Here is a 13,468-nt window from a genome sequence, read left to right on the forward strand (position 1 = left end):
AGCACAATAGGAAAAGAAGACATGATTCCTAGAAACATACAATAAGACAAGGATAAAGAGTTATAAGGAAGAAGTAGACATGATCCTATGTACAAATGAGAGTGTGGTAGTATTTGTATGACTTTCCAGGATTCCATTTATAAAGTACAACCCCACCCAGATACTTGCAGTGCTGTCGTTTATTTACCTCTACAAATATTGTGATGAATGAGTACTGGTATTATGTCATTTTGAGCTTAAGTGCATGTTGTAAAATGTAAGAACACTAAGTTAATTTCTAACCCTGTGTGTGCATTACATTACTTTCTGAGAGAAGCAAGCACTAACATTAAGGCTCCTATTCGGAAGTGGTTGGGAACGCATCCGACTGTCGGTCGGATCCCTTCCAGTGACATTGGAATTGCCCATTCAGATTCCTTCCCGACCGACACATTTCGATGGGCTTAGTCGGGTGGGAATCCAAATCAGTTTTCCAAATGGCCTCTGATGGGCTCGGAAAGCTTGTCTGCTATTCAGAAAGCCTGCAGTAATACCTCAGCAGGTTCTTTCCGGCCGAGGGATTACAATGACAGCTTCCTACTGCCTTTCTGTGCCAGCTTTCTGACACAAAAAAGCATTGAGAATCTGTCTTTGGGGGACCCCACCAAAGCCCCCATGGGTGCAAGGCCGCCAAATGACAGCCTAGGGAGCACCTGTTGATCCCAGCAATAGGTGGTAGGCACCTTGAGGTGCCTGCCATTAATTGTGGGTTTCTAAAGCACTAGAATCGACTCCCGAAGGAGTATCTCTGCACTGTAGACCGCTGGGGAACCCGTCCTGGCTTTCCCTGTGAGATGGTCCCTACTGGGTATTTCCAAGGTGAAACCAGGCATCCCCGGCGTATGTGGGGGCAGTTGTGGAGATGAGGCAAGCTAATGCCCAGAGTTGCCGAGTGTGATCCCTGGTTAGAGTAGGCACCGAGGCGAGAATTATCGAGTCCGCTGACCCTGGTCCACGACCCTGCCGCGTCGGGGATAGAGCCTTGGTCCCAGGCCATCCTCTGCTTCTGGGTCTGCCGCCTCTAACCAGTGAGCCACACCACCCCACTGCCATGGGGTGCAGGGATGAACTGCACCTCTTCTATTTAAAATAAGAGCTTGCATTCCATTCTGAATGCATGTCCCATTGTAAAGAATAGGCATGCAACCTGTTCAGTCGCATCCTACTTCCTGGGCAGGAACTGAGGAAAGAAGGTTGTTCGGTTCCAGTTCCAAACCGATGCCGGATGACTCCGGTCCTTCTGACATTAGAATCGGGCCCTAACTGTATCATCCACTGAGCTTCTGAAAGGACTTAAATGTACTTTTGTATATTTCCCGTTAGATGTGAAACACTATTTTGAAACTGTTGGTGTAAACACAGATTTGGAAGAACCACTTGTTATTCTGGTGAATGGTATGCCCAAGAAAAACAATCAATTCTGACAGGAACTAGTGGATTTAAGTAAGGTGAAGAAACACAACCATGTGAAGTAGATGTTCTCTAACATGGAAGTTGCATGATGGAAGAAATGTTGCCTGCAAATGAGCAGTTTGAAAAAAGTGCATAGAAGTAGATCTGAAATATAAGAGCATTACAGTATCCATCTACTATATTCAAAATAGATTATCTGAATGCCATTGAACTTTAATAGATAAACAAGCTAAAAGAACTCAAACAATTGTTTAAAGAAAAGGTTTCTCATTTAGCTTCTTCTCAATCCTACTTGGAAAAAAAGAAAAAGTATAAAATTGTTAGAAACACCTTCCTAAAAACAACAGTACTTTTAACAGTCATTTGAAATCTACCCAAAAAAATCCTCACAGTTGTAGTCAGGCTGTTTCTGACTAACACTGGTTTTTTTTTGTTTAAGAGATTTTTATTAGGATTTTGCAAATATAATACATAAGCCATATAAAGACAAGTGTTATATCTCAAATAAAATAAAACATGAGGCATATAACAAAATAAGAATATAGACTAGAATAGCAAAAGAAAACAAAAGGAACAGGATGATAAAGAAGGAGGAAGAGGAAAGAAAATGAAGGATGAAAAGAAAAAGAAAAGAAAGGGAAAGAAAGAGAGATCCAAATCATGAAGAAGGGGAATATTTGCAGAAAAGGAAGAAATAGAACTAGCAGCGGGGAGATTTAGAAGAAAGGTAGGTAGTAAAAGGGAGCCAAAGGAGATCAGATTTACATTTTAAAGAATCAGAAGAAGATGAGGTAACAGCAATCCTATGTTCATCACAAAGGAAATTCCACCAGGTAAGTACAGATAGTTTGGAGTTATCTTTCCAAGAGGATAAAATTACTTTAAAAGCTAGAGCAATGCAAAGATCAAGTAACCTTGCCGAAGAGGGTACAATATCTAAGTCAGATGATAAAGATCCTAAAAAAACATTTAATAGTGATAAAGAGGTAGTAAAGCTGAACATTGGCATGCACATATTTCAAACCGAATTCCAAAAGAATAGAACAGAAGGGCATTCCTATAATTGATGTTTTAGCGTACACATTTCTTTAGAACATGACCAACAAAGTGGGGATGATGTAGGTGCAAACCTACAAATAGTAACAGGAGTAATAGTAGCTCTATAATAAATAAAAAACAAAGATTTAGTAATATGGGCAGAGGCAGAAACTTTAAACAGTTTGGACCATAATCTATCCCAAGTTGTAACAGAGAAAGAAACGGATAAATCAGTTTCCCAAGCAATCTCAACAGTTGACTTAGAACGAACAGCAACAGTTGTTAATAGTAATTTATATACAAGGGCAGCTTTAGGTCGGTGAGTCAAAAATAAAGGATAAAGAGGAGTACAGGGAGTGAAAGGTGGTAGGGTAGGAGGTATTGAAAGTGTAGTCAAGTGAGATTGTATAGCAGTAATGATGATGGTATATTCATTAGGACAAGAAGCAGATAACTGATAAATGGTTAGTAGATTATGAAAAGGGATGATAGAATGATTGGAAAGGAATTGGAGAACAAACAAGATATCCTTTTCCTTTCAGTATTTGAAGTAAAAGATTTGCCTTTGTATTTAAGAAATTTGTTATACCACACAGTGGAGGATAAAAAGCATTGGAGAGGGGTAAAGTCCTTAGAGAAAGTATTATAGAGCAGTGTTTGGGAGTATTTCAAAACAGGGTGCTTGGCCAAAAAAGAACAATTTGACATAAAAACAGTATGTTGAAAAGAAAAATCCTTTAATAGCGAACGTTCAAAAAGAACCCATGTGGGAACTGGGGTTTCCAAAAAATCATAAGCCAAAGAGAAAGATTGTTTAATTAAAAAAGCAGAGTGGTAAATTTTAAATTTAGGGAAACTAACACCACCTTCACTCTTAGGTGGAATAAGTTTGCTTAAAGCAATAGGAGGATGCTTATTATTCCACAGAAATTTAGTACAAATTGAATTTATTCGGGAAAAATATACATTAGGAATTTTAATAGGGAGCATAGAAACAGTATATAGGACATGGGGGATAATCATACTTTTGATAGTATCCATTCTACCCACCAGAAAAGATATAAAGGAGACCAAAGTTGGAGGAGGGAATTAATTTTCTTCAAAAGGGCGTTAAAAGTAAATTTAAGTGTATCAACTAGGGATGAAGAAAACCAAATGCCAAAGTACTTAATCTTGGAAGGACACCACACAAAATCAGTAGTATTAAACATATATTGATAACAAATAGAGTTCAAGGGTAGACCTTCCCTTTTAGATAAATTAAGTTTATAACCCGAAATGGAGGAGTATAAGGGAACTTCTTCCAAAAAATGGGGTAGAGATGTAACAGGATTAGCCATACAAAGTAGTATATCATCCTCGTATGCAGATATTTTAGTTTCAACAGAGGCAGGTTTGAAACCAGTAATCTGGGAATTAGTTCTAATTCGCTCTAAAAAAGGTTCAAGACAAAGGATAAATAATAAAGTGGAAAGATGACAACCTTGTCTTGTGCCTCTAGAGAGAGAAAAATAACGTGAGAATTGGTTGTTAACAAAAATACTGGCTTGGGGGGAAGAATATAAAAGTTTGACAAAGGAAATAAAAGAGGGACCAAAACCAAACCATTGGAGAGTCTGAAACATGAATTGCCAATTGATGCGGTCAAAGGCTTTCTCAGCATCCAAAGATAGGGCTGCAAGAGGTACTTTAAAATTCCTGCCATGTGAAATAATATTAGAAAACATATGAGCATTATCAGAAGCTAGTCTGCCTTTGACGAAACCCACTTGGTCAGTTTTAATCAAAAGGGGAACAATAGAATCAAGACGGGATGCAAGGATCTTAGCAAACATTTTACATTCATAATTAATTAATGCTATAGGGCGGTAATTTTTACAATGGGAATGATCCTTATCAGGTTTGGGAATAATTACAATTAGTGCATCGATAAAGGACCCAGAGGCCCTAGCATCAGCAATAAAAGAGTTAAACAGCTGTAGTAATTTGGGGGCCAAAATAGACTGAAAGGTGGAGTAAAATTCAACAGGTAGACCACCAGGGCCTGGTGCCTTTGATTTTTTCAAAGATTTAATAGCCTGAAGCACCTCCTGAAGAGTAATATCTTTCTCTAATTGATCAAATTCATCAGGAAGCGATGGTGGTGAGGGGAGACCAGCAAAAAAAGAAGTTAAGTTCTGGGTAGAAGGGTGGGTATCATCAGTATAAAGCGTTTGATAATAATTATGAAAAACCTCAGCAATTTCTTCATCTTATGAGACTAATTTATTAATAGATTCATTGAGAATTGGGCCAACAGTTTTACGTTCAGATTTGATTTTTAGATAATGTGCTAACATTTTACCTGCTTTGTTTTGGCCCCCATGGAATTTGGACTTAATCTTAAGCAGAGTATTACACGCTTCTATGGTGGAAATTTTATTAAGCTCAGTTTTTGCTACTATTAGATCCTGAAGTGCTACATTGGACTTAGAGGTGAAGTATGTAGGTTCTAATCCTTTAATTTTCTGCAATGGATCTTCATATTTAGTTCTATCTAGTTTCTTTTTCTTAGAGACATATGAAATAGTGAAGGCCCGAAGAGCAGCCTTAAATGCATCCCAATTGTTAGGAATGGAGGTATCAGATGGGTCGTTAAAAGTAAAAAAATAATTAATAAAAATAGTAACTTATTTTAGGAAAGCAGTGTCAGACAAGAGAAAAGTATTGATTTTCCATCGACTGAATGTAGAAGAGGTAAGGGAAAGGTCCAGGACAGCAGAGACAGGGGCAAGGTCTGAAATAAAAATGGACCCTATTTCGGATTTTTGGATAGAGGGAAGTAAAGACTTAGTAACCAAAATGTAATCAATTCTTGAGCGGGTATGATGCACATTGGAGAAAAAAGTATATTCAAGTAAATCAGCGTTACAAGTTTTCCAAACATCAAATAACAGACGCGAGGCAATGGCAGATTGAAAAGATTTATGGGATTTGTCTGGTTGAAATTTACATGAGGAAAGTCTATCAGAGAAAGGATCCAGCCATTGGTTGAAATCACCTGCAACTATGATATTCGGGCAGTCAATTGAGGAGAGAAGAATTTTAATATCATTCCAAAATTTGGGATCGGGTCGAACAGGACCATAGATGTTTAATAAAACCAAAGTCTTATTCTTTTTTATTTTTATTTTTTTATTTTTTTTAAGTGCAAAACATTTATTTAGCATTTCCAGGAGTACACAGCGTCTTACCAACAACCCGGAGGCCGGCCGCCATCAATGCATACAGAAATATAAATCGTAGCAGATATGCATGAATGTGACAACAATCCAGGCCCCAGCATAATCAGAGTGGCAAATGCAGCGTCAGTACAGCGAAATCTATGAGTCTTGCATTTTTTCAAGTTATACCTTAAACTAAACATGAACAGTAACATGTGCAATGTCTATCCGAACCCAAGCAGGAGGGGGGGGAGGGGGGGGAAACAGGCATGTCGGGCATAACAAATCCTGAGGGGCACGTGGGCAGCAGAGCTACACAACTACAAGCCAAGTGCGAGGCTGGTCATAGTATCAGAGGTAGTAGGCCGCGCGAGACTTGGGGGAGGACGTTCTGAGTGAAACGGGGTGACCAGGGAGCACAAAGAGGGGGGGGGGTGGGGGGGGCAGGAGCAACAAGCAGCGCACATATCATGCCAGATACATCAGACCAGGAGTGTCAATGTGAGATCAAGAAACTACAACCGCTTAATATCTCAATAACTCAACCTCAAGTGCTATCACCCTCTAGCGGGTCAGTTACCAAATAGCATTGTAACGGGGCCCAGATGTCAGTAGGCCTAGAAGTGGGCGGCAGTAGCTCGGAATATGTATTTAACTGCTCCTGGCAGTACACCATGTCACTCATCCAGTCCTTAAATTTTGGCGCCCTTCCTCTCCCCCATCTACAGGCCACCCTGCGTTTGGCCAGAAGCATAGCCAGCGCCACATATTTACGGTGAGCCGCCTGGAGAGGCGCAACATACCCCAGAAGTGCCACCAACGGGGATGGATCAACCGTCATGTGTATCATTTTGGATAGTGCCGTAAACACTTGGGACCAGTATAAGTTCACTTCGGCACACCCCCAGGCAAGGTGAAGGAAATCCGCCCCTGGAGCCCCACACCTGTCACATGTATCAGTAGGCCTAAGCTGGAACCTGTGGAGGCGCGCTGGAGTGTAATATAGCCTGTGTAGGAATTTATAATGAAGTATCCTATAACGGCTGTTAGAGGAGATGCGCTCGGTCTGTTGCAGGCAAAAATCCCATTGGGTGTCTGTGAGAGCGAAGGCCAGGTCCTGTTCCCATTTACTCCTAGCGGGCAGATCATCATAGGTGATGTTAGACCTAACGGATTTATACAGTGTGGACACCAGTTTAATAGGGTTATCAAGAAGCAACATGTTTTGCAGGGGAGGAAGTACTGAGGGCTCGCAAGGGAAGTCAGGCGTTATGGCTTGTAACCCGTGTCTGAGTCTGACATAGTAAAACACGTCAAGAGGTGTGGGTTGTATGCTCCCGTAAAACTGATCTCTAGTCCGGAAGACACCGTCCAGATACAGGTCCCCCCATGTATTGACGTTTAGCTTCCCAAGCAGTTTTTGAAAGCCAGCCTCTTGCAGGAGCGGCAGTTTCGGGTGATAGGCTAGCGGCAGCCGTGGGGCATAAAGAAAGTCCAGGTCAAGCATAGCACCAATGGAGTGCCACGCCGTCACCGTGCTGGACACCGTGGAAGGAGTCTTATCCCTACCCTCAACCCGGGAGTAGAGGGCACCTTCAATGGGGATCGGATGGGCCAACCAGTGTTCGGCCGCTAATTGCGGCATATACCTCTGCTGGCGTATCCAGAAGTATGCATAATGGGCCTGAGCAGCTCGGTAATAAAGCTCAAAGTCAGGTATTCCGAAACCCCCCTGGGAGAATGGTCTGACTAGAATATCCCACTTGAGCCTGGGTGTCTTACCGCCCCATACTAGGCGGAGCATTTCCGAACGCAGTAACCGAAAGAAATGGGATCCGGGGTGAAACGGAATGTTCATGAAGAGGTACAACAGCTGAGGGAGTATAACCATTTTAATCAATGAGGCACGACCCGCCATGGAGAGGGGGAGTGTGATCCATCTAGATATACTGTCACGCATCTTGTCCATTACAGTGCCATAATTGGCACGTATCAGCTCCTCTCTGCCTCTTTCCACATGTATGCCTAAGTATTTGAAACCTCCCGAACACCATGCAAGAGGGAACTCCAGCAGAAACGGACTTGTCGAGGCAGTAAGGGGGAAGATACATGACTTCTTCCAGTTAATCTGGATGCCAGAAAGGGCACCAAATCGTATGAACTCCCTAAGTATGGGGTGCAGGTTATCGCTAGGGTGGCGAACATAAAGGGTAATGTCGTCCGCATACATAGAGACGAGTAACTGTCTCTGAAAACAACGCAGTGCACTATCCCGATGCCGCTGTCTCAGTTTGGCAGCTAGTGGTTCGGTGGCTATGGCAAAAAGGAGGGGGGACAGGGGGCAGCCCTGCCTCGTCCCTCTGGAGATCGGGAAGGCTGACGACAATTTCCCATTAATGAGGACTCTGGCCTCCGGCCTGGTATACAGTAATCTAATCCAGGAGATAAACACAGGCGGGAATCCCATTCGCTCAAGAACCCTGAACACATAATTCCATTCGAGCGAATCGAACGCCTTGGTGGCGTCCAAAAAAATAGCCGCCATCGGGAGGTCTTCATGAATGGAATCATACACCGAAAAAAAAGTGCGGAGATTGTGTGACGTCGCCCTTCCAGGCACAAATCCGGCCTGATCGGGTAGTATCAGAGTCGGCAGTAGGAGGCTGATGCGCGTTGCAATCAGTTTCGCGAGAATTTTAACGTCACAATTTAGGAGGGACAACGGTCGGTAGGAATCGCAGCTCGAGGCGGGCTTCCCAGGCTTAAGCAGTGACGTAATAAGGGCAATTCTCATGGAGGCCGGTAGATGGCCCACCTCCAGCGCGTCCTCATAGACCTCCCGCAGTACCGGCGCCATGAAGTCAATGAACGTTTTGTAGAACTCAATGGGTATACCATCTAATCCAGTGGCTTTACCCGATTTCATGCCCATGATAGCCTCTCTGACCTCATCCAGCTCAAAGGGGGCGCTCAAGAACTCTCGCTGTGCATCGCTCAACCACCCTAAAGAGACATCAGTCAGATAGTCGTCTAGTGTGAGCCCGCCAGTCCCGTTAGAGGTGTACAGCGTACCGTAATGCTGCACAAATTCATTCAGGATTTGGGTAATGTCCCTGAGAACCAATCCCTCAGCCGTTTCCAGTTCCAGTATGACCGTCGGCGATCGCATCAGTTTGACCGTCGCCGCCAGAGCTTTTCCAGGTCTCTCGCCCTCCCCATATCGCCTGGCCACCCAGTACTTGTTCCTAAACTTCACCTCACGAGCAGCCTCCTCGGAGAACTCCGTTAATTTCACACGAATGGTTGCAAGGGTTGCACATCAGGATTAGCCCTAAGGCGGCTCTCAGCACTACGCAGGTCATCTTCTATGGAGCGCAATTCAGCCAGTATACTCTTGAGTACCCCCGAGCCTTTTGAAATACATAAGCCCCGGAGCGTGGCCTTAAAGGCGTCCCATATGGTCTCAACGTCCTGGACAGAGTCCTTATTTCTTTTAAAGAAATCCAGACATTCCTCACGGAGCTCATCCTGGAACACCGAGTCCAGTAGCATAGAGGGTTGCATACGCCACGCCGTCACTGGGGGGCCTAGCTCAGAGCCGGTCAGTGTAATAAGAACAGGGGAGTGGTCGGAATATGTCCTAGGGAGGTGTGACGCGTGTGTAAGCGCCGTGTACAGTTGTGAGGTTAGGAGGAAGTAGTCAAGCCGCGCCCACGACTTGGCCTGTGCCGTAAAGTGTGTACCCTCCTGTCTCGTCCCGCAATGCGAGCGCCAGGCATCAACGAGATTGTTATCGGCAATGGTCGCACTAAGGACTTCTCGCCCATTGGTATAATGGTGTGGGGCAGGGTGCGACCTGTCCAAAGGGGGGCGCAGTGTCACGTTAAAATCTCCTCCCCACATGAGGTGTTGTGGCCCTGTCTCGACTATCGCAGCCCATAAGGATGTGAAGAAGTGCGGGTCATCTGAATTGGGCCCATAACAACATGCGAATGTCACCGACATATGCCCCAGCCTGCCCCATAACAAACAATACCTCCCCTGTGGATCAGCCCTAGAGCCCACCAGCTGAAATGGTGTGGACCTCTTAACTAGAATGGCCGTACCTCTTGCATACGAGGAGTAATTGGCGAATATCGAATGAGAGGCCCACCTATTCCCAAATGCGCATGTTTTGTTGGGCGCAAAGTGTGTTTCCTGGAGGAAAGCAATGTGGATGCTATGGCGATCTAGGTACCTCAAGATGTGCCTCCTCTTCCTATGGTCCCCCAGCCCTCGCACATTCCAAGTGACAACATTCAGGCGTGTATCAGCCATGTAGGAGGGTAAATGAACAGTAGCAACAGCAGAGAGTGGAAACAGCTAAACAATGTTCAGCAAACAACATGCCATTGGCCAAACGGCCCAGGTCAACGACACCCCACAAGATAGCAGAATGGCGCAGCACCGAAACGCCTTTGTCGATCGTGCCACCTCCCAGCCACAAATAACGCACAAACCACCCATCCCCACCCCACATCCCCCAGTTTTGTCTAAGAAGCCCTCCATAGGGCAGACAATAGAGCACAGAACATCGCATGCACATGTTAAAACCAAAAACCCAACAACCATCCCGGCATTTCTCCCACCCCTCCCCCTCCCCAACAGCCTCAACAGCCAGCCGCAGCTGGAAAAAGGGCAAACATTCCTCAATACAGAACCATACAATGCTAATGTCACCAGTTACTCTAACAGATGCCGCATCTCGCCTATTGCAAGGTCGACACCTCCAAGAAGTAACCCACCACCCCCCGCCCACTGAAGCCACCCCAACCAGCCAGCACCCTAGTCCCGCCCCCACCCACAAACACAGAAAATACTCAAAACTATCCAATAAACATGAAACCAAGTAAAGGTCATTGGGGAACACCCAGTAGAGGTCATCAGAGGTGCACGTACCGCCACCCCCAGCTATCCCACTCCGCACAAGTCCACCCTTGGAGTCGCCATCCAGAGCAGAGAGGGAAGAAGGGGGGTGGGGGCCTGGCATACATTACCACCTGCAGTCCAACACTCGCCCGCGGCACCCCGTAGGCGGCCGCAACCACCACCACGTTGAAGGAGTCCCCGTTAGCCGGGAGGGAAGTGAAGGCAAATCAGTGAAATGCAAGAAGTGTAGCTGCAGAGAGTCAGTTGCGGCCTACTCAACGTCAGAAGCATTCAAGTCCGCAGCGTCCGCAGATCTCCTGGGCCGTTTGGGCAGAGTCTTAAGGTAGTCCTCAACCTGTTGCGGGTTGAGAAAGAAGTGTTGCGTACCCTGGTGTGTAACACGCAGCTTGGCTGGGTACAGGAGAGCATAGTCAATGTTCAAGTCCCGCAGTTTCCGTTTGACGGCAAGAAACTTCCGTCGCTGTTCCTGGACTACCGGGGTAAAGTCTGGATAAATGGAGAAGGGCACGCCATCATATGTTAGGTTCTGGTTCGCTCTGGCGGCTCTGAGTGCCGCATCTCGATCCCGGTAGTTGAGTAGGCGTGCTATGATGGGCCGCGGTGGGGCTCCGGGTTTGGGTTGAGGACCAAGGAAACGATGTGCACGTTCCACAATAAATTGACTCGAGAGCGCGTCCTCCCCCACCGTCGCTGTTAGCAGTTTCTCGATGTAGAGCTCCATTTTCCCGGTGTTGGTCGATTCGGGAATGCCCGTGACGCGGACGTTGTTCCGCCGGCTCCTCGCCTCCAACTCCTCGTTCTTGGCGGCAATCACCCTCAGTACATTGTCCATCCTAGCCAGGCGAGTGTCATGCGCCGCAGTCGCGTCATCAGCAGCCGAGATCCTGCGTTCCGCCTCATTTATACGTTCTTCATGCACGTCCATCTTTTGGGCTATGCCATCCATCCTAGACGTCAGCCGGTCTACCTTGTCGACCACCGTCGCGAAGCCCTGGCGCATCTCTTGCAGTATGGTGGCCATATCCGGGGTCAATGGGGGCGACGTCGAGGCCCCCGCAATCGGGCTTCTAGGTGGCGCCGTGTCCCCCGTGTGCCGCGTCGTCTTCTTCTGCGCCGCGCTGTCAAACTGCAGCTTGGGTTGGCGACTGTCAGGTTTGCCCATGCTGCCAGCAAATTGTGTGAGTAGTGCGACTAGGCGCTGTGTGCACCGCCGCCGGAGGTGAGGCGGAAAGAGAGACAGTTCTCGTACCCTATGTGGCACAGCAGTTTGTCACCTGCAGCCAGGGCGCCAGGCAATGCAGGGCGGCACAGTGATTCTCAGCGGGGCTGGTCAGAGCGCTCAGAAGTGCAGGTCAGGATGAGAGAATTCACCAGCGCTCCAGCGCGGGAAGCACATCTAGAGGCGTAGCGCCTAGAGGGGCAGAGGCAGTCACCGCAATAGAGTCGGCCGCTCACCAGGGAACAAGCACAGGCAGTCCCCAAGGCTGTGAAGGAGGCGGGAAAGCAGTCCTTCGGCCGCGCCGACCCCCCGCTGGCGCGTGCAGCCGGTCCACAATGGCGCCAAAACAATGCGCCCAGAAAGTTAATAGCGGAGCGCCAAAGAGCGTGATACTCGCGGGAGGCTTACACCGTCTCCCCTCCCGCGCAGTACTCAGTGTGCTTCACAGGTATCCCACCGCTTTCCGCTCGCCGGCAGTCCCAGCGCCACAGCCGGTCGCGTCGCCCACTCAGTGCCAGAGGCCTACCTGCCTCGTGGGGGTCCCCGGGCTCGCGCACGTCCAAGCGCCGGCTGCAGGCTCCGTCACAGCAAGGTTCGCGCAGCCGGGGGCTCCGCAGCTCGTAACTCCGGGACACAATGGAGTAGTGGATCCAAACTTGCACCGATTGTGGAGAGTGGCCCGCCGCCCCTCCGTGGGGATTTTCGGGCAGGTGTGTGCAGGGGAACAGGAGAAATGCAGGATAGTTACGCCAGGCAGCTGGAGCCTCACGTAGGTGCGGCCATTCAGCAAGTGCGCCCTCTAGCGCCACCAACCAAAGTCTTATTCTGAATCACAATCTTAGCCATTATCTAACGACCATCATCATCATTTTGAGTAGAAAGTATTTGCACTGACAGAGCTTTATGAAACAATATAGCAACACCTCTTTTTTGTCAATAGCAGGAGAAAATACAACTTGGCCCACACATTGTCTTTTTAACTTAATTGATTCCACATCCGTACAATGAGTTTCTTGTAGAAAGACAATTTGAGAGTTAAGCTTAGATAAATGGGACAGTACCTTTTGACGTTTGACAGGGTGTCCAAGACCTCGAACGTTCCAAACAAAATTCCACATGACGGAAGGCAGGGAGAATGGGGGACAATTGGAGTGGATACACTTGAAGAAGACAACTACAAAAAAAATACAACATGCAGAAACATTACGCGTGGAGAAGTCACCCAACACAATCATATTATTAGAATACAGTGAACCCAAATCTGCAATAGAAAACATGGAGAAATAGTGAAACAAAAAAGAAAGAGATTGTTGAGAAAAGGAATTGTAGAAACAGACATGGGTAATGAAAAGAAACCAGGAAGAGAAAGAGCGAAGAAGAGAAGAAAGAAAGAAGAAACAAACAGAAAGAGACAGGAAGAAAGAAGTAGACAGATCAAGGTAAGAGAGCCAGATCTGAGGAGAACGGGAAAAGCAAGACATTGGGAGCGTAGTGACGCCAAAGAGGACACTGACTCCAGCGAGCAATGCAAGAGACAAGAAAAGGAAACAGAACCAGAAACTCGAGAAAGAAGAGGAGTCATTTAGGAGAGAATTACAAAGGAGATATATAGATTACAAATATCAGA

This window comes from Lissotriton helveticus, chromosome 1_1, assembly GCF_964261635.1.
Source record: "Lissotriton helveticus chromosome 1_1, aLisHel1.1, whole genome shotgun sequence".
Taxonomy (NCBI): Eukaryota; Metazoa; Chordata; class Amphibia; order Caudata; family Salamandridae; genus Lissotriton; species Lissotriton helveticus.